This window comes from Myotis myotis, unplaced genomic scaffold, assembly GCF_014108235.1.
Source record: "Myotis myotis isolate mMyoMyo1 unplaced genomic scaffold, mMyoMyo1.p scaffold_m19_p_2, whole genome shotgun sequence".
In the NCBI taxonomy this organism is placed as follows: domain Eukaryota; kingdom Metazoa; phylum Chordata; class Mammalia; order Chiroptera; family Vespertilionidae; genus Myotis; species Myotis myotis.
Genome location: NW_023416324.1, coordinates 145,082,062 through 145,109,495, shown reverse-complemented (window position 1 = coordinate 145,109,495; position 27,434 = coordinate 145,082,062). Strand labels below are relative to the sequence as shown.

Below are 27,434 nucleotides of genomic sequence, written 5' to 3'. Positions count from 1 at the left end.
AGAAGAACAGATTAACTGTGTGACCTGGAGCAAATAATCTAACCGCTCTGTGCCTTAGCAACCTTATCTATAAAAAGGGGGACAATAATGGATAAAAGAGTTAAAAATAAATCATAAAACCATAAAAATGCTTGAAGAAAACATAGACAGTACAATTTTGCTATCTCACATAGCAAAATTTTCACTGATACAATGCCTAGGGCAAGAGTAACAACGAGAAAAATAAACAGATGGGCCATTACATCAAACTGAAAATCTTCCGCACAGCAAAAAAAAACCATCAACAAAATGAATAGGTAACCTACTGTATGGGGAAACATATTCGCCAGTTAAAAAATAGCAAAGGATTTAAAGACATTTCTCCAAAGAGGACATAACAGATGGCCAATAGACACATGAAAAAATGCTCAGCCATTAATCAAAGGGGATGCAAATTTTTAAACTACAATGAGGTACACCTCACACCTGCCAGAATGGCTACTATCAACAAATCAACAAATTACAAGTACTGGTGAAGATGTGGAGAAAAGGAAACTCTAATACACTGCTGGTGGGAATGCAGACTGGTGCAACCACTGTAGAAATCAGTATGGAGATCCCTCAAAAAATTAAAAATGGATCTGCCATTTGACCTAGTGATCCCACCTCTGGGAATATAACCTAAGAAATCCAAAACACCTATCAGAAAGAATATATGCACCCCTATGTTCATAGCAGCATTATTTACAATAGCTAAGATTTGGAAACAGCCCAAGTGCCCAGCAGCAGATGAGTGGATAAAAAAAGCTGTGGTACATTTACACAAGGGAATACTGTGCAGCAGTTAAAAAGAAGGATCTCTTAGCCTTTGCAACAGCATGGATGGACCTGGAGACTTATGCTAAGCAAAATAAGCCAGTTAGAGAAAGACAAATACCACATGATCTGACTTATAAGTGGAATCTAAAAAACACAATAAACTGATGAATAAAATAGGCCCGGAAGTATGGATGCATGGAACAGAATAATAAACTTTGGGGGGGGTGGGGGGGACAGAGGAAGAAATTAACCAAAGAATATATGTGCATATATGCATAACCCATGGAGACAGACAATAGCATTGGGAAGGCCTGGGGTGGGGCGAGGGTTGAATGGAGGGGGGCAAAACGGCACAAAATGGGAGACATTTGTATTACTGTCAACAATAAAATACATTTTTTTTTAAAAAGGGGCAACAATAGTACCTATCACATTGTGAGGATTAAACCAATTTCTCTATATATACACAAACTACTTATAGTACTGCCTTGCATATATGTACCTTTTATAAAGTAAATGTATATGAGGATTCACTATTATCATTGTTATAATTAATCACAGAATATAAGCGTTCAAATCAACTTGAAATAAACTACAATTAACAACTACTAATCATTTACCTCACAGAACCAAAAAGTAACAAATTCATTCAACATTACTGAGAACTGACTATAAACTGATGCTGTGCCAGTTTGATTCATGCTACTTTAATACAGTACTGTCATTACAAATGTTATAAGTAAAGAAATACCTCTGCACTTTGAAATTCTATGAGTAGAAAAAAAAAATGCAGAAACCTAAATATAAACAGTGGGAGACTGAAAAGAGAAAATTCATAGTAATAAGAATTCTATAAAAATACTTTTCTTGACATGAATATATGTTTGAGATAAGCTATTAAGTGAAAAAAAAAACAGGCATTATGATTTATTTTTTATAAAAAAGAAATGATAAATATGCATAGACAAAGAAAAAAGCCTGGGAAAATGAAAGCTAAATTGTTCAAAACATTTCTTTGTATGACAGGATTAAGAATGCATTTTCCCTAACTTTATTTTTAACTTTAACTTAAAACACAAATAATTCAAAAATAAAAATGTAAGAAAACATTAGGGTAAGCTTTCAGAAACAATAAACTTTTAAAAATACTAATTGGCTGATCAGAGATTAATCAAATCATTCATAAACTTGAAGACATTGTTAAGAATAAAATTAACTATTTGGAAAAAGAAATCAAATAGTAAAAATCTTCCATAGGATCAGGACAGTGATTCTTAGAACCTTAACTTAAAAAGAACTTTGGAACCACACTGAATATATAATCTCTATCTGTTACAAGCGCAATGTCCTACACTTGCCAGAAAACATATATTATTTTCCTACTGGTGGGTAGTCTAATAGATGACCATTATTCCATACTTGCCATATTCTTATAAAATTAAGAATTTAAAATGGTTAGAAAAGCAGACTCCCTCCCAATATTACTAATATAGATTACCAATGTCATATTGTGTTTGAGAACATGTCAGGAATGTTGTAGAAACAATGAACAGGTTATACAACAAAATGTTGATAGAAACTTTTCACTTTTTAAAATGATTTTCAAGTTTCTATGAGTCCAGATGCTCATGAACAACCAATCAACCTTCAGAGAAAGACGTTTTCTTTTTCTGTTATACCCTCTAGTCAAGAATGCTTCAGGGCTGATTTTAAACACAATTATAAAGTGCCATCTAGTGGATATTTTTATAAAGTTTCTCTGCTTACACTTAAATGATAAACAATCTTTAGAAAAGCTGCTCTGGGTAATCAAAAGGTACAAACTTTCAGTTACAAAATAAATAAATACATTCTGGGGATATAATACACAGCATGGTGACTATAGTTAATACTACTGTTCTAAGTATTTGAAAGTTAAGAGTAGATTTCAAAAGTTCTCATTACAAGAAAAAAATCTCTCTGTGCGGTGATGATGTGAATTAGACTTATTGTGAAGATTTTGCAATTATACATATATCAAACCATTATGTTGTAAACCTGAAAGTAACATAAAGTTATGTGTCCATGTATCTCAATGAAAATAAATAGCTACTCTGAGGAAATAGCTGTCCCTTTTGGCATTTCCTTACCAATTACCAACTGAGCTGGTGGGCAACATATCATTTTTTAAAAACACACCTCTGACTAATAATATTGATTTTAAATCTTGAGTTGAGCCTCTGGCATCACCACAGAGAATAGGGAAGAGCCTAATTATCTGCTAAAGGGCCCAAGATTTATAATGACAGCATGCACAAGTTAGAAAGAAGATCCCAATTTGACAAATGTGCTGTTATCATCCATTCAGTTCATAATAATAAAAGATTAGGACAGTAATTACTGTTAATCATTGCTCTATGTTATATGAAAATAAATTTCTCTGGTCTAAGTAAGCAACATCTGATATTTAGAAAATCAATAGGGTTACCAGCAAAGCCTTTAAAGCAGTAAGCTGCAAAGACCTTTTCTTCTTTTTTTTTTTTTTTTTTTACCATGAAAGGTGGTAGTCACACAAGTTATGAGCAATTAAATTGAAATTAATAAACAATTAATGTGGAGTAAATATAAAATCAAGGCAAAGTAAAAGGCTGAGATGTACAACCTGATATTTATAGTTTTAGTCTGTGATAATTGAGATGAAAGTTTAGGGCTAGACTTAATCAGACAAAATCCACATCTACCTAGATTTTCCTATTATAGATTCAATAATTTGCCTTCAGAAGCAGTCCACACATTTTTTTAAAGCTTCTAATTATCTAGATATATTTGGATTCCCACAATGCTAAACTGAAATGATCCATTTATTTGGAGAGCATCCTAACTCACAGATGGAATGACATTTTGACTTTGAAAAGAGTTGTGTGTAACCTGTTGTAATTGGCTTCCGTGGAAAAATGAAATGCTCATTTTATAGAATTGTTAGGGATTGCAAATCCAGCCCCTGGAGGTCACTGTGTCCTCCAAATAACAGGATTCTTAGGGGTCCAAGGTTAGCTTACAGTAACTAAACTAATAAGAGAAGTTAAGATCCAGGTTTCTTGACCACAAAATTAGAACTCTTTCCACTATATCTCACTGCCTTTTTATTCTTCCTCCAAAAAGAAATGGAATATTTCCATTGAATTCTTCTTACAGTCCTACTGTTGCATTTTTAATCTAAAAGGTACATGTGGTAACACTGTCCAGGTGTGCACGAAAAGGTGTCAAAACTGGGAGTTTCTTCATAGTCCTCCAAGAAAAAAATAGCAAGATGGGGCAAAGCAGCTTCTATGGAGCAAGTTACATCAGTGATTTTGACCAGGGAACCAAGAGACCAGGGAACAGACCCACCAGTTACAAAAGTGAGAACCATTTGTCATTGACTGAGAGACGCAAAAGAAGCCATTTCTGCAATGAGTTTGTGTTAGCTGAGAAGGCACCGCTTCCTCAACGGGGCTTGAAATGTGACCGCTGATAAACAGAAGTGCACAGACTAATCTTTAGCATTTGAGAAGAAAACCTTTTGTTTTCTGCAAATCCATCATCTTTTACCTCTCATCATCGCACCTATTAAGTATATACAAACCATACATTCTTTCAGCTCTGAATCAGTTCCAAATTCCAAGGTCTGACTTTTTATCTATCTATTTCTTCCTGTGAGATTTCAGGCACTTCTACTGAACTTTTAATTTTGCTATTTATTATTACTCTTGGGACCATGTTTCTGACACACAAGTGAAAGTCTGAAAAACTTGGATTCAAACACCGACTTGGCTAAATCACCTTAACCTCTGAGACTCTCCGGTTCCCTCCATCTGGCCCTGGAGAGGCCTCTCATTCTACATTATTCTCAGGCTGTATTTCTTGAAGACTCTGTAACAGAGTTGAGCACAACAAAACTTACCAGGCCTGTCCCTAACATTCCTTGTTCAGCAAAGGCTTTACCAGAAGTCTGAGGAGTGCAGAGATGGTACCAAATCTAAAAGGGGTTCTTTGTAGGTTCTAAGTGAATTGCTTTTGAGAAAGTCTCTATAGACAACTCATTTTGGCTCCTCATCTATACAAACTGCTGTGGGAGCCCAAGAAAAGCAGCTTTCAAACTTGTAAGTGCATAGATTTGGTACTGCTGCCACCAGGCTGCAAGCACTGCCAGGGGACAGACTGAGTCAAAGCAATTCTATGCATCACACGCCTCAATGTCTTCCGTTTACTTGGCAGCTGTAGACACTGGGATCAGTCATCCAGCTAAATGTCAAGAATCCCAAAGTTATTACTAGTGCAAAGGTTTCCAGCCTAAAACTTTGCAAAGATATATAAATTTAAAGTCATTACAAAGGATATCTTTTTATGTTGTTATTATACACTAGGAATAATTTGTGAAAAATTTATAAAAAGTAGTGAGGCAATGGCTTAGGAATTACACAGTGTGTGTATGTGAAAGAACATTCACACACACACCACACACACACACACACACACACACCTTCCTGGAGCAAAGGTGTAAGTGGCACTTATTAAAAGCATCAAGTGGAATCAATAAGCGCAGTTTTAAATATTACTTACACAGTATGAAAATTTCCAAATATATTTACATGAGAATGCCCCATTTTTCAGGTTCTAACACTTATTTCCAACTTTTAAGGCATTACAACAGATGATTCACTTATAGGCTCTTTTCCCTTGAAAAATGTATCATCATATTATTAATGGTTTTGGTCAAATTTCAAATACGTAAATTTGGATGCTCTTTTTTTTTTTCTTTTAAGAGAGAGTAATTAACTTTACATTTATGGACATACCACTCTGTGAAAAGCAGTTCATGTCTATCCTCCAAGATAAATAAATACTTGAAGACTGTCACTGAAGACAGTTCCTTTTTTGTACCAACTGTTTATGAGTCTTTTAGCTAAAAAGAAGCTACCAAGTGAAGAAAAATACATATTTAGAGATGACAAAATATACTTCTGACAAATAGGCTTCTTAATTTTTTAAAATAATTCTATATGTAATATGTTACACTAATTTTGGAGAGAACTTATTATACACAAATGTTATCCTGAATAAGAGATATTTCTAGGAAAAAAAAATGTTAAGTGGTCTTACTAATAACCTGTTCACTTACCAAGAGCAATTTGTAAAAAAGGAAAATCTTATTATAAAGAAGACACACTTTGACCTTTATCAGTATTATTCTCATTCTCCAACAACCTGACAGTTTTTTAACTTGGGCTGTGCTCTTAATTTTGTGAGAAAACTATACAACTCAGTTAAGGAGGAAATGAATAATGTAATTCCTGTGGTTTAGAGGGGCCCAGAGTAAGTAGGTACTAAAGCAAAAATGCTGAGGTTTTTTAAAAAAAAGTAGAATAAACTTTTATTAAAAACAGATTTCAAATAGCCATTTTACCAGAAATTGAGCTTTTAGACACAGAATATGAAAACTCACTATCTTATCCCAAGAAAACTATTCTAATCAAACAAATCTCATTGTTATTATGTCCCAAACAAGGTTTAGCTACTGTAGAGCTTCTCCGTACCATTTCTACTGGATTCGCATGTTTATAAGGATTGTTTTCCTACCAAAAGGTTCTTTTATTCTCATCAAAATTCTGCTAAAAGCTTACTGAATGTGGAACTCCTCTTATTAACCTCATCTAACTTGATACAGGAACACTCAAACATTTTGAATTCCTACTTTGTTCTTCATTCTAAAAACACAGATTTTATAGAGTTAAAAACAAACTTTGAAGATTATCCAATTTAACTTTCTCATTGAAAGAAAAACAAATTCAGTTCCAAATTAATAAATTTGCTCAAGGTCTCAGAACTTGTTCAAAGCTGGGACTAGTGCAAAGTCATCAACGGGGTTAATTTTTCATTTTCATTCATCATTGAAAAAAGTCTAAAACAGCGGTTCTCAACCTGTGGGTCGCAACCCCTTTGGCGGTCGAACGACCCTTTCACAGGGGTCGCCTAAGACCATCCTGCATATCAGATATTTGCATTACGATTCATAACAGTAGCTACATTACAGTTATGAAGTAGCAACGGAAATAATTTTATGGTTGGGTCACAACATGAGGAACTGTATTTAAAGGGCCAAAAGGTTGAGAACCACTTGTCTAAAAGGTATCATTCCTTAAGGCAACTGAAGTTACTTCAGTTAATATTTTTTAAAAACAAGAAAGCAAATCATTGACACTTCTCACAAAATATAAATATTGTTTCATTAAAATTGACTTCATTAAATTCATTTTATTAAATGATCAATAGTCATTCAACATTCAAAATAAATATACTGAGCATTTACTGCCTTGCCAGGCACCTTGAAAAAAAAGGCAAAACAATATATGAGAACTAAGAATGCATTCAGACCTATGAAAAAATTGATCATAAGTTCATAATATTTTCCCGGATAGTTTAATTAATATGCCATACTCTATTCCAACAGTCTACAGCACTTAATAAAAAAAAAAAAAAACACCATAGTACATTTTTCCTCTTCCAGTTGCTTTTATATGACACCCTCAACTTCAGCCTCTGAATAATTCACATATTATACTGTACTTAGGTGATGCTATTTTGAAGAACCAGTGACAATACATCACTCGACAGTTTCAAGAAGCATTGTAAACCTTCCATGAAGTTTCTACCTAGACTACAAAACATTTTCAACTTAGGTTCTTTCCAAGAAAAGCTACATTCAACTGCTTAAAAAGTGTAGTCATGTATTAACCTAAATCCCCTTTTTACTTAAAAAACCACTTTGCATCATGTCTATAAAATAGCTAGGAACTTTCTACTAACAAGATTCTATTAATCCTCCAACATTTACTTTTCAAACTGTGATTTCAGAATAACAGTAATATTTCACAAATAACCTGTGTAAGAGTTATATAAGAATAAATAAAAGAATACACTTATGTTACACTTGGGGAGCTAAGGTGCACAGATCCCTAAAATCTCACACAAGTGACTCTAAGACATCTGCTTTTTTTAAATCCTCACCTGAGGGCATGTTTTCCCTTCTTCTTCTTTTTTTTTTTTTAAGAGAGTGGAAGCAAGGAAGAGGAGGGGAGAGAAAGAGAAAAAAACATTAACGTGAGAGACACACACCCATTGGTTGCCTCTCACAGGTGCCTGGACATAGGCCATGGATGAACCCTCAACCCAGGTATGTGTCCTTAACCAGGTATCAAACCTGAGACCCTCGGTCTGAGGGCCTATGCTCTAACCCCTTAGAAAACCAGCCAGGGCTCATTCTTAATTCAATATTTCAGATGTAAGATTACAAACATTTCACTTGAAAGTCATTAAACAGGAAGTAGCATTTCCAATTTGCCAAAGTTTTAACAAGTTTCATCAATGGTCATAATTTGATGTTTAGAACTTTTCCCAACCATGTTAATCTTCTTGTGCCTACCAAGAAAGAAGAGTCACAAGTAGAAACTTTGAAGATATGTGATCTGCAAGAAATGATTTCAGAAAACAGAATCATAAAATTAACTTGATTAAGTGCAATAAAATTTATTATTTTAATGTATTCTTCCATTGTGAATATTTAGTTATTCCAGAGACTTATCAACATTCTTTTTTCACCCTAAACATTTATAGCAACAGTCTCTCAAGGAGATGGTTTGCAGTACTACATGGATCTAACAAAATGTGTGAATAATTTTTAAAAAAATATTTTATTGATTTTTTAAAATATAGTTTATTGATTTTTTTTACAGAGAGGAAGGGAGAGGGATAGAGAGTTAGAAACATTAATGAGAAACATCGATCAGCTGCCTCCTGCACACCTCTTACTGGGGATGTGCCCGCAACCAAGGTACATGCCCTTGACCAGAATCAAACCTGGGACCCTTCAGTCCGCAGGCCAACGCTCTATCCACTGAGCCAAACCAGTTAGGGCAAAAATGTGTGAATAATTTTATAACACTACACTCAATTTAGCAGTTCCTAAAACATCCATCTCAATGTTTCTAACTTTGTCCATTTCATTCTTTGTTCTGATATTCTTTGTTTTTACCAAATCTCTCTCTCTCTCTCTCTCTCTCTCTCTCTCTCTCTCTCTCTCTCTCTTTCTCTCTCTCACACACACACACACACACACACATAAAATTATAATTTTTTTTTCATCTTATGAATAATATTGAAATGTATCCCTTGTCAGGTCAATCTTGGGATAAAGATTCAATGTTTTCCTTTGAGGATCAAAGAAATAATTCAGAAGAAATGGTAAGCATACTATCACTTAAACTCTCTTATTAAGAGTCTCAATGTGTTTAGGCTCAAATCTCTCAAAATTCCAACTACACTACATGTGGATTTCAAGACTTCAAGTTACAGACAGAAGTTCTTATTTAATCAGCCAAAATCAAATCTGAATGCTTATTTTTATTTCTTTACACTTCCCAAATCAAAAAACTTTTGTTGGGTAATTGCAGACACTCAGCTGAGTCAATGAACATATTTCAGACAGCTGCTTCTTATTGGTGAACCTAAAACTATTTTTTCTGAAGGAAATGCAGGTTATACAGAGAGAAATAAAAGTTAGAACTAAAAAAAAATAGTCCCACAAAAAAAGACCTCCACTTAGCACAATTTGAAGATGAAACAGCAATATTGAAATATAGACATTCCTCATTTATGGGGGAAACATCTTTTAAGAAAAAGTGACAAATTAGAAAAATAAACAAACATCAATTTAAAAACAACAAAAACTCCCAGAATGTCTTCAGTAAAAGGTGGAGAAGTTATTGGTGTGGATAGCAGGCAACTCACTGAATGTTAGTACCTATTTCTTCAAATCTCCAACCTCTTCTATGTAGTATAATTTTTAAAACTGTCAAATAGATATTAACCCTTATAGTGATGACCAAGATCATCCTCCATTAAAAGCAGGCTACACTCTGCTATTAAGAAATTGAGTTTTGTACTAACATTTTTGCCATGGTTTATAAACATTAAAGTTAAAAGTTTTCTAGGCCCTAGCCAGTTTGCCTCAGTGGATAATCGGCCCACGGACTGAAGGGTCCTGGATACGATTCCACCCTCTCACATGGATATTTTTCTCTCTGAGTCTCTCCCTCTCTCCTCCATTCTCTCTAAAAATCAATGAAAAAATATCCTTAGGTGAGGACTAACCAAAAAAGAAAAAAATTTTCTAGCTAACTTTCAATGAATAAGAAAATTAAGTTAACCAAAATTCTTCTCTTCTAAACACTACAGTTTATCTTATAATTTTTATTCTAGAAAATTGGGACATTTATTTTATTTCTTATACTAGAGACCCAGTGCACGAATTCGTGTACCAGTGGGGTCCCTCAGCCTGGACTGGGCCGAAACTAGATCTCCAACATGACCTGAGGGGTCCTGGATGGCGAGAGGGAACAGGCCAGGCTGAGGGGCCCCACCGGTGCACAATCGGGGCCAGGGAGGGACACAGGAAATTGTGTCCAGGTGGGGAGGGACCCTGGGAGGGCTCCAGGGCATGTCTAGCCATCTCACTCAGTCCCAATTGGCCTGACCCCAGCAGCAAGCTACCCAAACAGTCGGAGCATCTGCCCCCTGTGGTGGTCAGTGCACATCATAGCAACTGGTTGACTGTCCCCTAGCAGTCAGTGCACATCATAGCGAGCAGTTGACTTGCCTTAGCATATCATTAGCATACTAGAGGCCCGGTGAATGAAAATTCGTGCACTCGGGGGGGGGGGGGGGTCCCCTCATCCCAGTCTGTACCTTCTTCCCAGGGGATCAGGCCAAAGCTGGAAGTCAGACATCCTCCTGGCAGCCCAGGAGCCCTCAGGGGATGTCCCCTGGGGAGCAGGCCTAAACTGCAGTCAGACACCTTAGTGCTGCCATGGAGGCAGGAGAGGCTCCCAACACCGCTGCTGTGCTCACAGCTGTCAGCCTGGCTTGTGGCTGAGCAGAGCTCCCCCATGTGGGAGTGCATTGACCACCAGGGGAAGCTCCTGTGTTGAGCGTCTGCCTCCTGGTGGTCAGTGTGCGTCATAGCGACTGGTCGTTCCTGGTTGTTCTGCCGTTAGGGTCAATTTGCATATTACCCTTTTATTATATAGGATTACACTTTGATTGGTTAAACGGGCAATGGGACACTTAGCATATTAGGCTTTTATTATATAGGATAATAAAACTCTCTTCCTATTTGTTCTAATTTGATATGAAATATATTAATGACCCAAATTTTGTCAACTGATGTTTTTCTCTAAACTATCAGAAAAGAGCATTCTTCTCAAATGCTGTGATTGAGAAATATGTAAGGCTAATATATAATACATATGTATCAAACACAGCTGACATACATGCAATTATGTATATAAAAATATGCATAAATATAGTTCTATTTTGGATCCACTTAATAATTCATAAGGGAGTATACAACAAGTAAATAATAAGAAGTCTATCTGTTCTCTATTTCAACTCTATGAGTCAGAGCAAGGGAACAGAAAGGACTGGTTTTGGCAGATAGACCAGGCTATTTGCCACTACTAGTTGTCTAATTTAAGGACCTCTACTCATGTATAAAAGTACATGAGTAGTGCCTACCTTCATAGAATGGTAAGAATGGAAGCAGGGTTGGTATCCTTTAGTGGTCTTTCAAGTCCCAAGGAAAAGGTAAAGGATGAAATAGAACACAATCCCACGAGTTCATCATCATCCTTACGAAGCAGAAAGAGTAAAAGCCATTCTCAATGAAAATGGTCTTTTAAATCATTTAAATATAAATACCTTCAAACAAATCAACAAAAACCTCTAGCACATTTTGTTTTTAAATTTGAAGGAAAGTAAAACATACTCAAATCAGTCCTTGAGTAAGCTCCAGTAAAAGCGGAAGAAAGGCTGTCTTGATGAGCTTTAATCCAGAGAGAACCACTGAATGGATAACTAACTTCATTCAGTAAAAATCAGATGCACTGTTACCCTGGCGCTGATATCTAGAACTTCTGACTCAGAGAGTTCCAGAGGCAACCCTTCTAGGTCCAGACTGGTTCTTAGCAGTTGGCAGGTTACTAACTGACAAACACACAAACCCTGAGTTTACAGGGCAGCTTGAGACTCACAGAAAGTAACAGTGTCATCTACCTAGTGTAAGGATTAAGTAACAGCAAATAACTATAAACAGATAAAAAGCTGAAGCCAAGATTCCTCAAACTCAAAACAGACTTTAATCTAAGGGGAACGATGCCATCATTTAAATGAAACAGTGCTTGGCTAGCACAGGAAAAGGGAGTAAAGTGTCCACTAGCTACGTGTAAGAGAAACATACCAATTCTGAGAAGGATTTGGTGGCAGAAAACAAACTGGCATATATACAAAAGAAAACCATATTTAGTGATCTTTAATAACATTATGATGTCTAGGTAAGCTTCCTAGAGTCCCAATTCCTCAAAACAACTATCAATATTAAAGCACAGCTGCTGCTATACTTTCTGTTCTGTTGTTTTCATTAAAAAGATTTTGTGATTTATTTTTTCAGATACAATAAAACCTGGTCAGACTTTTAGAAATGTGGATTTTCCAGCCAGATAATAAATGGCAATATAGTAGAAAATTAACTTCAGGAAGCTCACTACTTTTTTCTCAAAATTACAGACCCAATTGAACATTTCTCTGTTTTCTTAAGCAGATATAAATTTCCAGACAAAATGAATATCATTATTCCAGCAGTACCTAAATTCAAATTTTAAAATTATTCAGAACTACTTTAATAATCTAGATTAAGCTGTATTTTGTATAATTACGTAACTGCATAAAGCTCAACTCAGAGGTTACTTTTACATATATCACCAGCTTTGCTGTATAACAAACTTAAAACATGAGTAAAAATTACATACATAGTTCAAAATTTATTCTTACATTTTTTAAAAATTCCTCTTCCAAGTTAAGCTCATTAAATACAGGATCTGTAATAAATGCATTTCCTAGTTCCCTCTGAAGGAAAATTCTGTATCATATGTTTATATACTTTATATACATTAAATTTATATATGTTATAAGTTTCCTAACTATATGTAAAGATGATCCAACTTGTTTATACAATAGTTTTTGGAAAAATTTTCTACAACATAGTCATTTGGGAATAAATGGTTTTCTTTCAAAAGACATTAAGTAAAATAAGAATACTAAATGAGTGCTCTAAATTTTCTGAAGCACTTTCAAGCCTGTCTAAATTAATAAAATACTAAGTGAATTAGTATTACAAAGGAGACTTTGTCACTGATAATTTCAAATATTAATGTGAATATTTAACGGGTCAAGCTTTTTGCATTAATCAAAGAGAATGTAAGAGTGTTTAGAGTTTTCTCCTATGAGTAAAGTTTTCATGTCAGGTAATTTCTCCCATTTTTCCCTTATATGTATAAAAGGATAGTTCTCTCCCTGCACTCCTGAGGAAGAAAAAGTTATCTGTTCTGCTAGAGATAGGATGATACTATTAACTGCTCCTTCCCCCCCTCCCCCCACATCCCTTTTATTTTGGTTACAAAATTCTTCTCTTGCTTATACTCTTCTTAGCCTAAAATCTGCCAGACTTACATGGGATATTCACAAAATGGGTCCATAAGGTCATGAGATTAGATTATTTTGTGTCCCCTCCACCCATTCAAAGTCAGAAAGAACCTACTTAATCTTGGTTCAACCAAGTAAAACTATAAGCCACCAAGTATAGATTAGCCAGCTCTTTGGCCAGGAGTCTAAGGAGTGATTAGGCAGTGTTTACAATTTACAGAGAGTAAGACAGCATTTGTATCCATTGCTCTGTGTGGCCTGTTCTCTGGTGGCTTTTGCCTTTGATCCACAAATTCAGAGGCACTCACAAAACAAATTCTGAACAAAAAACACGATTAGAAAATATCAGTCATGTGTGAATCCAGAGTCATATTATTCCTCAAAAGTGATTGTAGCACTAATCCTCTTAAGATGGAATCTGCTTATGGGAAAACTGAGTGAGAGTAGCAAAGGAAGGAACTCGGGCCTCAGGGTTGAGAATTCCCCAGCAGAGAAAATACAGAAAAAAGGAATGAACAACTTGCCTCAAGCACCAGGTGAAAACAGACCCACTGAACCCAAGGAAAGCCCAACAGTAAAAACCAACACTGACTCAACTATGGTGAGAAAAGACATGGGGTTAATTTGGACAAAACTAACAAAGGGTGGGGCTAACTGCCATGATCACAGCCTTGAGGCTGGAGGAACAGGAAGAGGAGCAAGAGGGCAAAAGCTCAAGGTTTTACAGAGCAATGTCTGGATTGCCTGGTGAATGAAATTGGGAAACCAACGGTATTCATTATACTTTCTCAAAGAAAAGATCAGTATATTCTTTCTCTAGGGAAAAATAATCAACCCTAAACAACAGAGAGGAAGGAAAGTTTGATGTATGTCCCAGTTGCTGGGGTTATGAGAGAAAATAACTGGCAGGTCACTGTGGACCAAAAGCCTCGTAAGTTATGGGCCAAAAGCCCAGGAAGGTAGATTCAGGCTTTAAGTGTTGCCCACACACCAGTGAGAAACCACTTGTCATTAAAATTTAAAATAGAATACAAACTGTTGGAGTCAAAAGGAATCTTACAGATCACTGGCCTACCATTCTCATTTTTCCAAAAATCAGAGTGAAATTCAAGAAGAAATGACCCGTGTATGGTTTACAAAGCTACTCACTGGCACAATTGTTTACAGTACTGATGACTTTTACCCATTGCTTTTAGGGAAATCACTATTGCTGAGATTTCAGTGCTTATTGCATTTTCATCTTCCCTTCTTCATTAAATAAACATCTACTGAATAGTAAGTACGAAGTACTAAGCTAGATCCGAGTATAGTTTCCTGGAAAGCCTCAGAAAATAAATGGAGCAGATAGTGGTAACAAGTTTGACAATAGGCAAAATAGTAAGTTCAACCAACTAAAATTATAAACCACCAAGTATAGATTATGAAGTTAGGAAGAACAACTGTGGTATGAAAATTGGAATGGCATACAAGTATAATCAGATACCAAAAGAATAACTGTCTGATAAAAACAGAATGGGTAAAGAACAGAAGTGGGAAAAGAGTGGGTTGCAAATACAAGCTGAATGATTTACTCGAGGTCCTGGAACTTTTGCAATGCAGAACAAAACACAGGCGAAGTCACTGTAGCTCGCAAACAGTTGCCCGGGAGTCAATCTTCCTCAGCTTGACTTAAGAAAAAAAGAAATCAGTAAAAGATGCACATTTTCCTGCCAAAACTGTCTTAGAAGTCAGGAACAGTTGACAATATCATTTAACATAAGAACATTACATTATAGCCTGGTTGGTTTGGCTCAGTGGATAGAGCGTCAGCCTGTGGACCGAAGGGTCCCAGGTTCAATTCTGGTCAAGGGCACATGCCTGGGTTGCAGATTCAGTCCAACATGCATGAGGCAGCCAATCAATGATTCCCTCTCATCATTGATGTTTCTATCTCTCTCATCTCTCTCTTCCTCTCTGAAATCAATAAAAATATATTTTAAGAAAAAAGAACATTACATTATAATGTGATTTTCTCCAGAGAAAAAACTTAGCTAGCAAATATACTTAACCATTTCCGGATCTCTGGACTTAAATACATTTATCTTAGAGAAATAACGTAAGAGGCATGTACAGGAATCTCAAGAATTTTCCCTCTGCAGCTTTATTTCTCATAACACAAAAATTGGAAACAACCTAAAAAGCCACCACAAAAAAGTAGGTAAATAATGTGGTATTTTCATTTAGTGAAATACAAATGTGATCACAAATGAAGCGTGATTACCTAGGTTGAGATTTCCTAGGTCCAAGATGGTGGTGTAGGAAGAATTTACCTCCTTCCAGGATCACTTTGAATCTAAACTTAGAAACAAAACAATTCCCCTCAAGAAGAAATGAGGGCTGACTAAACAGTTTCTGCAAAACAAAGCCAAACCAGAGAGATCACAAAGAAATGGGTAAGACGGTAGGAGAGAGACACTTACCTTGGGACCCCCACCCCCAACGCAGGGACTTGTGGTAGGGAGGGATCACTGAAGGGCCTGTGTGCACAGACTCGTTGCCCAGGGGCATGGTGGGAGGAAGGGGGGGGGGGGAAGTGGCTTAAAAAGTTATCTAGAATATACATCAGGAAACTCATTTTCAAACCCTAGAGCATCTTCCAAAAAGGAGAACTGCAGAACTCATTCCGGTGTTGGAGAAACAGGAGAGCATTATTTGTTATGCTCACCCTCCACCTTGAGCACAGGATCCAAACACTCTAGACAACCATTGTCCATGGGCACCCTGCTGCACCCCAGAACCCAGGCCCATACCAGGTGCACAGGTTGCCAATGGGAGTTCCCGTGGCCTGTGCCCTCTCCAGCCAGAGCGTCAGGCATGGGGAGCTTGTCCCTTGGAATCCCGATAGTCCCCGCCCCCATTCAACCTGTTCCTAAGTCTTCCCACAGACAACACCCACTTGGGCCACAGCTCCAGCTTGACGGCTGGTTCCCCAGACTCCCTGTGGTCCCATCCTACTCCAATTACACCTTCAACTAGCCTGTCCAGGTGCCCCGGGGCAGCTTGCCCCTGGGCTTCCCACAGCCTGCACCTGCTCCAGGTTCAGCCTCAACTGGCCTGCCAAGGTGGCTCCAGTGCAGCTTGCTCCAGATCTTTCTGCAGCCCAACCTCACTCTAGCTTCACCTTCAGCTGACCTGACAAAGATACAAAGATGCCCCTTATACACAGTAAAAAAAAAAAAAAAAAAAAAAAAAAAGGCTACACCAGGCCACCCCTTTAAGACTGGGAGAGGTTTCTGTTTCACCTAATTCACAGAAACAAACACAGAGACAGTCAAAATGAGAAAAGAGAAATATGTTCCAAATGAAAGAACAAGAAAAAAACTCAAACCCCGTTTAAAAAAGAACTAAATGAAACAGACAATATACCATATAAAAACTTCAAGACAATGATTATAAAGATGCCCAATAAACTCCAGAGAAGAATAGGTAAACTCAGTGAAAACTTCTACAAAGAGACAGGAAAAACAAAACCAATCAGAACTGAGGTACACAAAAACTGAAATGAAAAATACACTAGAGCCGTGGTCGGCAAACTGCGACTCGCGAGCCACGTGTGGCTCTTTGGCTCCTTGAGTGTGGCTCTTCCTAAGCCTTAGGAGTACCCAAATTAAGTTAATAACAATGTACCTACCTATACAATTTAAGTTTAAAAAATTTGGCTCTCAAAAGAAATTTCAATTGTTGTACTGTTGATATTTGGCTCTGTTGACTAATGAGTTTGCCGACCACTGCACTAGAGGAAAGCAAAAGCATATTAGCTGATGTATAAATACACCTCAGGGAGCTAGAACACAAGGTAGTGGAAATCACTCAGAACAGAAAAAAGAAACAAGATTTTTTTTTTTTTAAATATATTTTATTGATTTTTTACAGAGAGGAAGGGAGAGAGATAGAGAGTTAGAAACATCAATGAGAGAGAAACATCGATCAGCTGCCTCCTGCACATCTCCCACTGGGGATATGCCCGCAACCCAGGTACACGCCCTTGACCGGAATCGAACCTGGGACCCTTCAGTCCGCAGGCCGACGCTCTATCCACTGAGCCAAACCGGTTTTGGCAGATTTTTTTTTTTTTAAATGAACATAGTTTAAGGGATCTCCAGGACAAACTCACATATCAATACCTGAATCATAGGTATCCCAGAAGAAGACAGAGAGAAAAGGACCGAAAATATATTTGAATGAATAGCAGCTAAAAAATTTCCTAAGCTGTTGAAGGAAACAGATATCCAAGTCCAGAAAGCACAGACAATCCAAACAAGATGAATCCAAAGAGATCCACAACAAGCCACATAATTAAAATGCCAAAAGTTAAACATAAGGAGATAATTTTAAAAGCAAAGAGAGAACCAGCTAGTTACATGCAAGAGATCTCCCTCCCCAGACCATCAGTAAATGTATCACAGCAGAAAATGTGAAGGCCATAGGAAATAGCAGAATACATTCAAGTAGATGAAAGGAAAAAACCTGTCAAGAACTCTATCCAACAAAGTTAACATTTAGTATTAAAGAGTTTTCCATTATCAAGTGGGATATATTCCACTTGATACACCACATAAACAAAATAATGAAAATCATGATCACAACAAAAAGCATTTGACAAAAATTCAAAATCCATTTATGATAAACCTCTCAAAAAGTGGGTATAGAAGAAAAATGCCTCAACATTTATGATAAACCCACAGCTAGCATCATACTCTTTAGTGAAAAGCTGAAAGCTTTTCCTCTAAGATCAGAAACAAGATGCTCATTCTCACCGCTCTTATTCAACATAGTATTATAAGTCCTAGCCACAGCAATCAGAAAAAGAAATAAAAGATATCCAAACTAAAAAGAAAAGTAAAATTGCAATGATTTGCAGATGACATGATACTACATAGAGAAAAATCAAAAGATTCCACAAAAACTACTAGAACTAATATATAAATTTAGTAAAGTTCCAAGATAAAAAGTAATATTCAGAAATCTGTTATGGTTCTATACAATAACAAGAAACTATCAGAGCAAGAAATTAAGAAAACAATTCAATTTATAATTGCATCAAATAAATAATAAAATACCCAGAACTAAATTTTTTCAAGGAGATAAAAGACCAGTACTCAGAAAACTATAAGACCTTGAAGAAAGAAAGTGAACAAGGCATAAATAAATGAAAAGATATACCATGCTCATGGATTTAAAGAATTATTAAAATGTCCATACTGTTCAAAGCAATCTACAGATTCAATGCAATCCCTATCAAAATATCAATGGCATTTTTCACAGAACTAGAAATAATAATCTTGAAATGTATATGAAACCACAAAAGACCATGAATAGCAAGGCAATCTTGATAAGAACAAAGTTGGAGGTATCTGGTCTTTGATTTCAAACAACAATACATAGCTATAGTAATCAAAACTATATGGTACTGGCACAAAATAGATACATAGATAATGTAACAGAATAGAGAGCCTAGAAATAAACCCATTCTTATAAGGTAAATTAATCTATGATAAAACAATCCGATATGCCGAAATCCGATTTGGCTCAGTGGATAGAGCGTCGGCCTGCGGACTGAAAGGTCCTGGGTTCGATTCCAGCCAAGAGCATGTACCTTGATTGCGGGTACTTCCCCAGCGGGAGATATACAGGAGGCAGCTGATCGATGTTTCTCTCTCATCGATGTTTCTAACTATCTCTCTCCCTTCCTCTCTGTAAAAAATCAATAAAATGTTTTAAAAAAAATGAATCCTATATAATGGGAGGGATATAGTAATTAGCTCATATATGCTAATTATTCATGACCAGTATGCAAATTGACCATCACTCCAACAAACAAGATGGCTGCCCCCATGTGACCACAACATGGCCACCACAAGATGGCTTGCAGGGGAGAGCAGTTGGGGGGGACCAGGCTGGAGCGGAGGGCAGTTGGGCGCGACCAGGAGAGCAGGGGAGGGCCGTTGGGGGCGACCAGGCCGGCAGGGGAGAGCAGTTGAGGGCAACCGGGCCGACAGGGGAGGGCTGTTGGGGGCGACCAGGCCAGCAGGGGAGAGCAATTGGGGGCGACTGGGCCTGCAGGGGAGGGCAGTTGGGGGCGACTGGGCCTGCAGGGGAGGGCAGTTGGGGGCAACCAGGCCGGCAGGGGAGGGCAGTTTGGGGCGACGGGGCCAGCAGTTGGGGGTTATTGGGCCAGCAGGAGATGGCAGTTGGGGGCGATCCGGCTGGCAGGGGAGTTGTTAGGGGGTGATCACGCTGGCAGGCAGAAGCAGTTAGGGGCAATAAGATAGGCAGGCAGGCGAGTGGTTGGGAGCCAGCAGTCCTGGATTGTGAGAGGGATGTCCAACTGCCCTATCCCTCAAGGAGTCTCAGATTGGAGAGGGAGCAGGCTGGGCTGAGGGAAACCCCACCCTTCCCCAGTACATGAATGCACTGGGCCTCTAGTCTTATCTAATAAAAGAGAAACATGGTAATTAGCGTACGTCCGCTACCCTTCCCATTGGCTAATCAGAGCGATATGCAAATTAACTGCCAGCCAAGATGGCGGCCGGCAGCCAGGCAGCTTGAAGCTAACACGAGGCTTGCTTGCTTCAGTGACAGAGGATACCAACGTTTCCCTCCTGCCTTGCCGGCCTCTGAGCTTGCAGTTTAAGAAACATTGTAACAAATATAGAAGCTAAACAAAACCCCAGAAACCTGCTTTCAGCCAGCCGGGATCTCAGAGCTGGAGTTGATACAGTGTTTCGATTATAGAACCCAAACAAACCAGATACCTGCTTTCAGCAGCAGAGGCCTCAGAGCTGGAGCCAGAGGTAAAGCTGGCGCAGAATAAAAAAGAAAAAAAGGAGCAGTTGGGAGCTTCAGTCACCCGCCAGCCTGAAAATAGCCCTCAGCCCCTCACACAGACTGGCCAGGCAACCCAGTGAGGACCCCTACCCTGAAGGGTGTGTGACCAGCTACAAACAGCCATCATCCCCTCATCCAGGCTGGCCAGGCACCCCAGTGGGGACCCCCACCCTGATCCAGGACACCCTTCAGGGCAAACCAGCCGGCCCCCACCCGTGCACCAGGCCTCTATCCTATATAGTAAAAGGGTAATATGCCTCCCAGCACGGGGATCAGTGTGACAGGGGGCAGCGCCCAAACCCCCTGATCGCCCTGCGGATCTGTGTGTGACAGGGGGCGGGGCCACAACCTCCCTATCCGCCCTGCTATGTTCGTGACAGAGGAAGGCACCCCAACCCCCTGATCAGCCCTGCTCTGTGCCTGATAGGGGGGAGCTCCCCAACCCCCTGATCGCCCTGCGGCTCTGTGTGTGACAGGGTGCGGCGCCCCAACCCCCTGATCGGCCCTGCTCTGTGGGTGATAGAGGGAGGCGCCCCAACCCCACCCCCACGGGCCCTGCTCTGTGTGTGACAGGGTAGAGCCATAACCTCCCCATCGGCCCTGCCCTGAGTGTGACAGTGGCGGCACCCCAACCCCCTGATCGGCCCTGCTCTGTGGGTGACAGGGGGCGGTGCCCCAACTCCCCTATCGGCCCTACTCTGTGCGTGACATGGGGGAGCTCCCCAACCCCCTGATGGGCCCTGCTCTGTGCATGACGGGGTGGCGCCGCAACCTCCCCATCGACCCTGCCTTGAGTGTGACAGGGGGCGGTGCCCCAACCCCCCAATCGGCCCTACCCTGAGCGTGAGTGAGGGTGGCATTGCAACCTCCCAATCCGCCCTACTCTGAGCATGACAGGGTGTGGCGCCCCAACTCCCCAATCGGCCCTGCTCTGAGCCAGACCAGGGCTGCACCTAGGCATTGGGCCTGCCCTCTGCCACCCGGGAGCAGGCCTAAACCAGCAGGTCGTTATCTCCCGAGGGGTCCCAGACTGCGAGAGGGCACAGGCCGGGCTGAGGGACGCCCCTCCCCCCCCACCCGAGTGCACAAATCTTTGTGCACCGGGCCTCTAGTCTATATATATAAAAGCCAAGTGACTGGAATGATGGAATGACCAGAACAACCGCTGGCTATGACATGCACTGCAAGAGCTAACCAGCCTAATCCGGGCCCCAATCGGACCCCCTGACCCTGGCCAGCCGGCTTGCAACACCCCGATCAGGGTTGGGGCCAGCTGGCCAATTGCCCATGGCCCCTCTCCTGGCCTGCCCCATCCCTGATTGCCCCCCCCCCCACTTCAATCAGGGTCAGGCAACCACCCACGGCCCCTACCCCTGCCAGCCCAGCCCAATGGGCCCCCACCAGGGCGAGCCAGCCAGACCCCACCTTGCACCAGGCCTCTAGTCAAAACATACAATGGAGAAAAGACAGTCTCCTCTTCAATAAGTGGTGCTGGGAAAACTGGGCAGATATGTGCAAAAGAATTAAAGTATACCACTTTCTTACATCAAAATGAATGAAAGACTTAAATGTAAGAGCTAAAACCACTGAACTTCTAGAATAAACCATAGGCAGTAATCTCTTTGACATCACTCTTAGCAATATTTTAAAAAATGTATCTCTTCAGCAAAGGCAACAAAAGGAAAAATAAACAAATGGGACTACGTCACACCAAAAAGCTTTTGCACAGTGAAGGAAATCATTGGCAAGACAAAAAAGCAACCTTCTGAATGGAAGGAGATATTTGCAAAAGATATATCCAATAATGGGTTAATATTCAAACTATATGACAAACTCCTACAACTCAACATTTTAAAAAATCCAATTAAAAAATGGGCAGAGGACCTGAATAGGTATTTTACCAAAGAAGGCATACAGATGGCCCACAGACATACAAAAACATGCTAACATCACTAATCAGCAGGGAAATGCAAATCAAAACCACAGAGATAATCGCCTCTTGCCATTTGCAACAACATAAATGTATCTAGAGAGTTTACGTTAACTAAAATATGTAGGAAAGAGGAAGACAAATATCATGGTATTTCATTTATATGTAGAATCTAAAAACAAAACAAATGAACAAAAATAAACAAAAAGAAACTCACAGATACTGAGAACAAACTGATATTTGCCACAGGAGAGAAGGATAAGGGGATGGGTAGTAAAAAAGGAAGGGGATTAAGAAGTACAAACTTCTAGTTAAAAAAGAAGTCAGGGGTAGGTAATGTACACCATAAGGAATACAGGTAACAATATTATAAAAACTTTATATGGTGACAGATGGTTACTAGACTTATTGTGGTGATCACTTTGTAAGGCATATAAGTACTGACATACTATGTGGTATACACAAAATTAATATATTGTATGTCAAGCATAAGTAAAAATAAAATTTAAAAAAATAATGATGTTAAGCAGCAAAAATAGGTGTGACAGAGAAAACATATAGTATTTATAATTTATGTAAAATTCAAAAACAAGCAAAATTTAATGTAAATATGTAAAAAAAATATAAGGATAAAGAAGGAAAGCGTTACCTCATCCTTCAGGGTTGGGGATGAGTTAACTTAAGGAAGGTGATGAAATCTGGGCCAGGCAGTTAGTGGTAAATATTCAGTTATTCATGTTAATGCTATTCTTTGTATCTTATTCACATGTTATTACTATGCCCTGTATACACATAGCATTTTTTAAATACTATGAGGCTCACTTCTATTTTTTAAAAGCTCTCAGAAATAACACCTGCATTTAACAAACTATTTTAAAAGGTACTTTTTAATTATCTGCAAGTAACAAGTACCCAGCATGCACTCAGGACTTTATAAAATTATCTCTTTAAATCACACAACAACTCTAAGATAAATATTTTCACATGAGGAAACCAAGATTGTGTTGTTACGTAGAATACCCAACCCTACACAGCTAGCAGAGGTGAGAGTCAAACCATATCCAACTCTGAAAACCATGGTACAGCTGTAGGTAGGACTGTCTAAAATACAACAGCAAAAATAAATTTCCATCACAAAAACAAAACTAACTTGTTATACTACAATTCACTATTTTAATTCATCTTGGCATGTAAAATGTATCCATAGATTATATTATTAGTTTGTATTAATTTTATTTCATACTATACCTCTTTACTACTTCACAATCACAATTTACCCTTAAACTCTATAAATTTTAATGCTGGCAAAGGATACTAATTATGTTTATGGAAAGTCTCAACTTGGCTATACTTTTCATAACTTGACTTTCTCTAAGCCTGAAAGGTTAAGAAGTTAGCTGTTGGCAGGCTGAAATTTAGCACTCTCATTTCACTACCCTCCCCCCATTCAGGAATTCACTCAGGCAAGTGAGCAGGCTTTGGAAGTCCCAAAGAAATTACTCACTCCCACCTTCTCTTTCCTCATCTCTCTTATTTGTCAGCTTTTTATTCTGTTGTTTTCATTTGTATGTGTGACCATCTGGCAAGAATCACTGAGAAGAGTTTACAAGTTTATTTCTTCTGAGCTATACCCTAACTTCTTTTTTCCCAAAGCACCACCAACAGTAGTCACTTAATAAAGGCTTATTGACTTACTACAGTGGTACAGTTCGCCTCTGGTATTTGTCAATATCCCAGTGAATCCTCCACATCTATAAACATGCTGGAGATGATACCAGGTACCGCTAGAGGCTTGGGGTCTTCCTGAGGGTGCCTGGGTCAAGAAAAACACAGAGAGAGACCAAAGACAGTCAGGAGAAACACAGAGAGAGGGAACATGGAAATAAACAGAGGGTAAAATAAAGAATAAGAGGCAAAAAAGTGGGGGTTACAGAGAGATTAGGCAGCCAAAGACATTCAGAGACAAGGAGAAAGTCAGCAATCTGAACAGGGGTTTGGGTTTGGAAACCACATTTTTGGTATATTTACTCATGTAACAGGTGCCCTCGTGTTTCTAAAATTTATGATATCATCAACCATTTCTCAATTATTTCTAAGGTTTTCCTGAGCTTGTATCTTTATTAAAAGTCACCTTTATTAAAAGACTTTGTCTTCGCAGATGCATACACCCAGGCACAAACACAATCCTCAAAACAACCCAGCTGTAAGAAAGAATTTTCCCAACTCTTACTTCAGAGAGGTAGTGTGACTTGCCCAAGGTCACAAGTAAGCACGTAACAACTGGGGCCCCAAATCTGATTCCAAAACCCAGTGCTTTGTTCTGGTATCCTATGTTGTCTTTACTGGGAATGAATCATATATAATCCAAGCTGTTTCATGAAATAAAATTCAAACTACACTGTCAAGATAAAATTTTCTATCTTTGGGGACACTGAAATACTCAGGTTATTAACTACTTTATTACCTCAGGGCTTCAATTACTTTTAAAATTCATCAGAAAAAAATGAGTCAGAATAAAAGTATCTTAGAATGATAGAAGTTTTTAAACAGAACTGAAACTAGGTGAACATCCACTTGACAAAATTTTTTTTTTAAAATATATTTTATTGATTTTTTACAGAGAGGAAGGGAGAGAGATAGAGAGTTAGAAACATCGATGAGAGAGAAACATTGATCAGCTGCCTCCTGCACATCTCCTACTGGGGATATGCCCACAACCCAGGTACATGCCCTTGACCGGAATCGAACCTGGGACCTTTCAGTCCGCAGGCCGACGCTCTATCCACTGAGCCAAACCGGTTTCGGCAACAAAATTTTAACATTAAAAAGGACGCTAGAGTTTGTTCATTGATTTTACAACTTTGTAAAGTCTTAATGATTCAACAAATTTCAGCTGAAAGATCAAAAACTGCAATATTTCAATAAATTCTTACATTTAAATACTAGTAAACTTGTCTCAAACTTGTTCTTTCATAATGTCTCACCTAAAGTCTATACTGCAATTCAATTTCAGGGTAGTACATAGAGTAGAAATGATTTAATGCACCACCTTTTGTAAGCATTAGTATTTTCTTTTAAGGAATACTTACACTTGTCTAAATAATCATGTCCTTATGGAAACAATCAATGTAACTGCCAGAAAAGCTCCTTTAATATAAGTGTAAGCATGCTATTGGATTTCACACAAGACAATAAGAATACAAAGAAATTTCTATTCGAGTGTAAATGAATATATTTTCCCATGTTCAGCAATTCTTAAACCAGTAATTTTCAAATAAGGCCTAAAGTATGGTACTGCTCTGCCCTCTAGTGATTGGCTAGGATTTCCTAACTAAATGCTTTGATTTATTTTTGTAATTGCTTTTTGAACAAAACTTAAGGTTTTAAAATATATGATAGCTGACTTTTCCTTATTTGAATAGTGAAGAGAGAGAACTGGCCAACTTTTAAGATTTGGCTTATGGTATGAGCACAATTCAGGAAAGTGTAGACACAATTTCTTTTCATAGGAAAGACTCACCTAAGTATCACAAACCAGAAATCAAATTTATTATAATGTATTCAAATCCTTATTTATATTTTATGCCAAAGAATTCCATTTAGTTTCTTTGTTAAAAACTTTACAAATTTCTTAACTATAAATTCCAAATTGATTAATTCTATTATTTTGGAGACTGAGGTATCAGGGTACTATATATACCGAACATAGATGAACAGTTTTCTATTAATAGACTAAAATATGCTTCATAAAAAATTTTACTGAACATCAGCTACCCTTAATTGTTCAAACGGCACTTTAGGATTTTTCTGAGCCTCAGTATTGTCATTAGGAATCTGTCAATTTACATGTGGAAACATTAATCTAGGATGCCAGTTAAGACAGAGTTATTATACAGAGGTCCACCCTACTATTTCAATGAAGGGAACTTCCTTCCTTCTGAGTTTATCTTGCCATAAGCCTCTTGCAAGGAACCAATGCATGTCTAGAACAGCATTTCTACTCTCATTAATCCTAATGTATTACTTCTGTGTCTACACACTTGTGTTAAAATAAAAATTACAAATTTGTACGTGAATGTACAGGGATACCTAACATGAGAGGACAATCCATCAGCAGTATAATGGTGTAGTGATGACCACCAAACCCTGCAGCCAAATTGCCAGAGTTTGATGTCATATTCTGTCACTTGCTAACAGTGCGACCTTAGGCAGATTAGTTAACTTCTGTGTGCTTCAGTTTCCTCATCTACAAAGGAGAATAAAAGGAGATATCTACCAATAGTCATGTTTTATTATCTTGATAGGTATTTAGGTTACAAAGGTGTATGCACTTATCAAAACTCTAGAGAATATACGTTTAAGATTGTGTATTACACTAAATGTAAATTTTACATAAAAAACTTAAATATATAAATATTGAACTAGAGTCAATAATATACATGCTAACTATTTAGAGCAAGTTTAGTGATGTCTGTAATTTACTTCCAAATGCATCAGAAAATGAAATGACAATGGATGGATTATAGATATGTAATAAAATAAATATAGCAAAATGTTAATGGCTGAATCTAGGTAATGAGTATATAAGTGTGTAATGCTATGTTTGAAAGCTGCATAATAAAATATAATAAAATAAAATATATATAAAATAAATTATAATCAACTTTTCATAGTGTTGATATGAAATATATATATATTTGAGGCCCAGTGCACAAAATTCGTACTCAGGGGGTGGGGAGCTGGGGGGGGGGGGTGTCCCTCAGCCCAACCTGCACCCTCTCCAATCCTGGAGCCCTCAGGGGATGTTCTACTGACTGCTTAGGCCCGCTCCCTGTGGTTCTCTGCTGTCTGCAGGCCCGCTTGGGTGCTCCTGGGTCGCTGCGGCAAAGGCCAAACAGGCCCTGCTCTCAGCAGCCATCCCCCGGGACTGGAGAACTCCAGCGGGGCTGAGAGGACTGGGTGCCTCCATCTTGTGGCTATGGGCACCGCCATCTCTGTGTCGTAGTTGACGGTTAATTTGCACATTACTCTTTTATTAGATAGAATAGTACCGAATATACAGAAAAGCATCTGACAATCAACAATTACAAATGGCAACATGTGTAAGCAAATGAAAGTAATCTATTCTTCCCTAGTTGGAGGAAAAGGATAAGAAAGTAATGAGGCACCGAGCTTCCAAACTGGAGTGAACAGTTGCTTTCTAGGGTATTAAAGCTCAAATTTCAAATACATAATAAAATTGCATGGGCCATGTTGAGAACATAGTCTTTGAAAGTCAAAAAGAGAT

General features: G+C 38.4%; 1 protein-coding gene across 19 annotated transcripts in view; it reads right to left on the bottom strand.

The window, feature by feature from the left end:
* The window catches only part of BBX (BBX high mobility group box domain containing), a 295,838-nt gene that overhangs the window by 140,372 nt on the left and 128,032 nt on the right, over positions 1-27,434 (bottom strand). Inside the window, exon 4 of one of the 19 annotated variants that reach the window (XM_036351126.1) lies at positions 23,843-23,960. The exons of 17 other annotated variants lie outside the window; for them this stretch is intronic. The gene's annotated coding sequence lies outside the window, so the exon portion shown is untranslated. Of the gene's footprint in view, positions 1-14,921; positions 15,119-23,842; positions 23,961-27,434 lie in introns of those variants that run through there. One more of the 19 variants, XM_036351128.1, reaches the window with a different exon arrangement.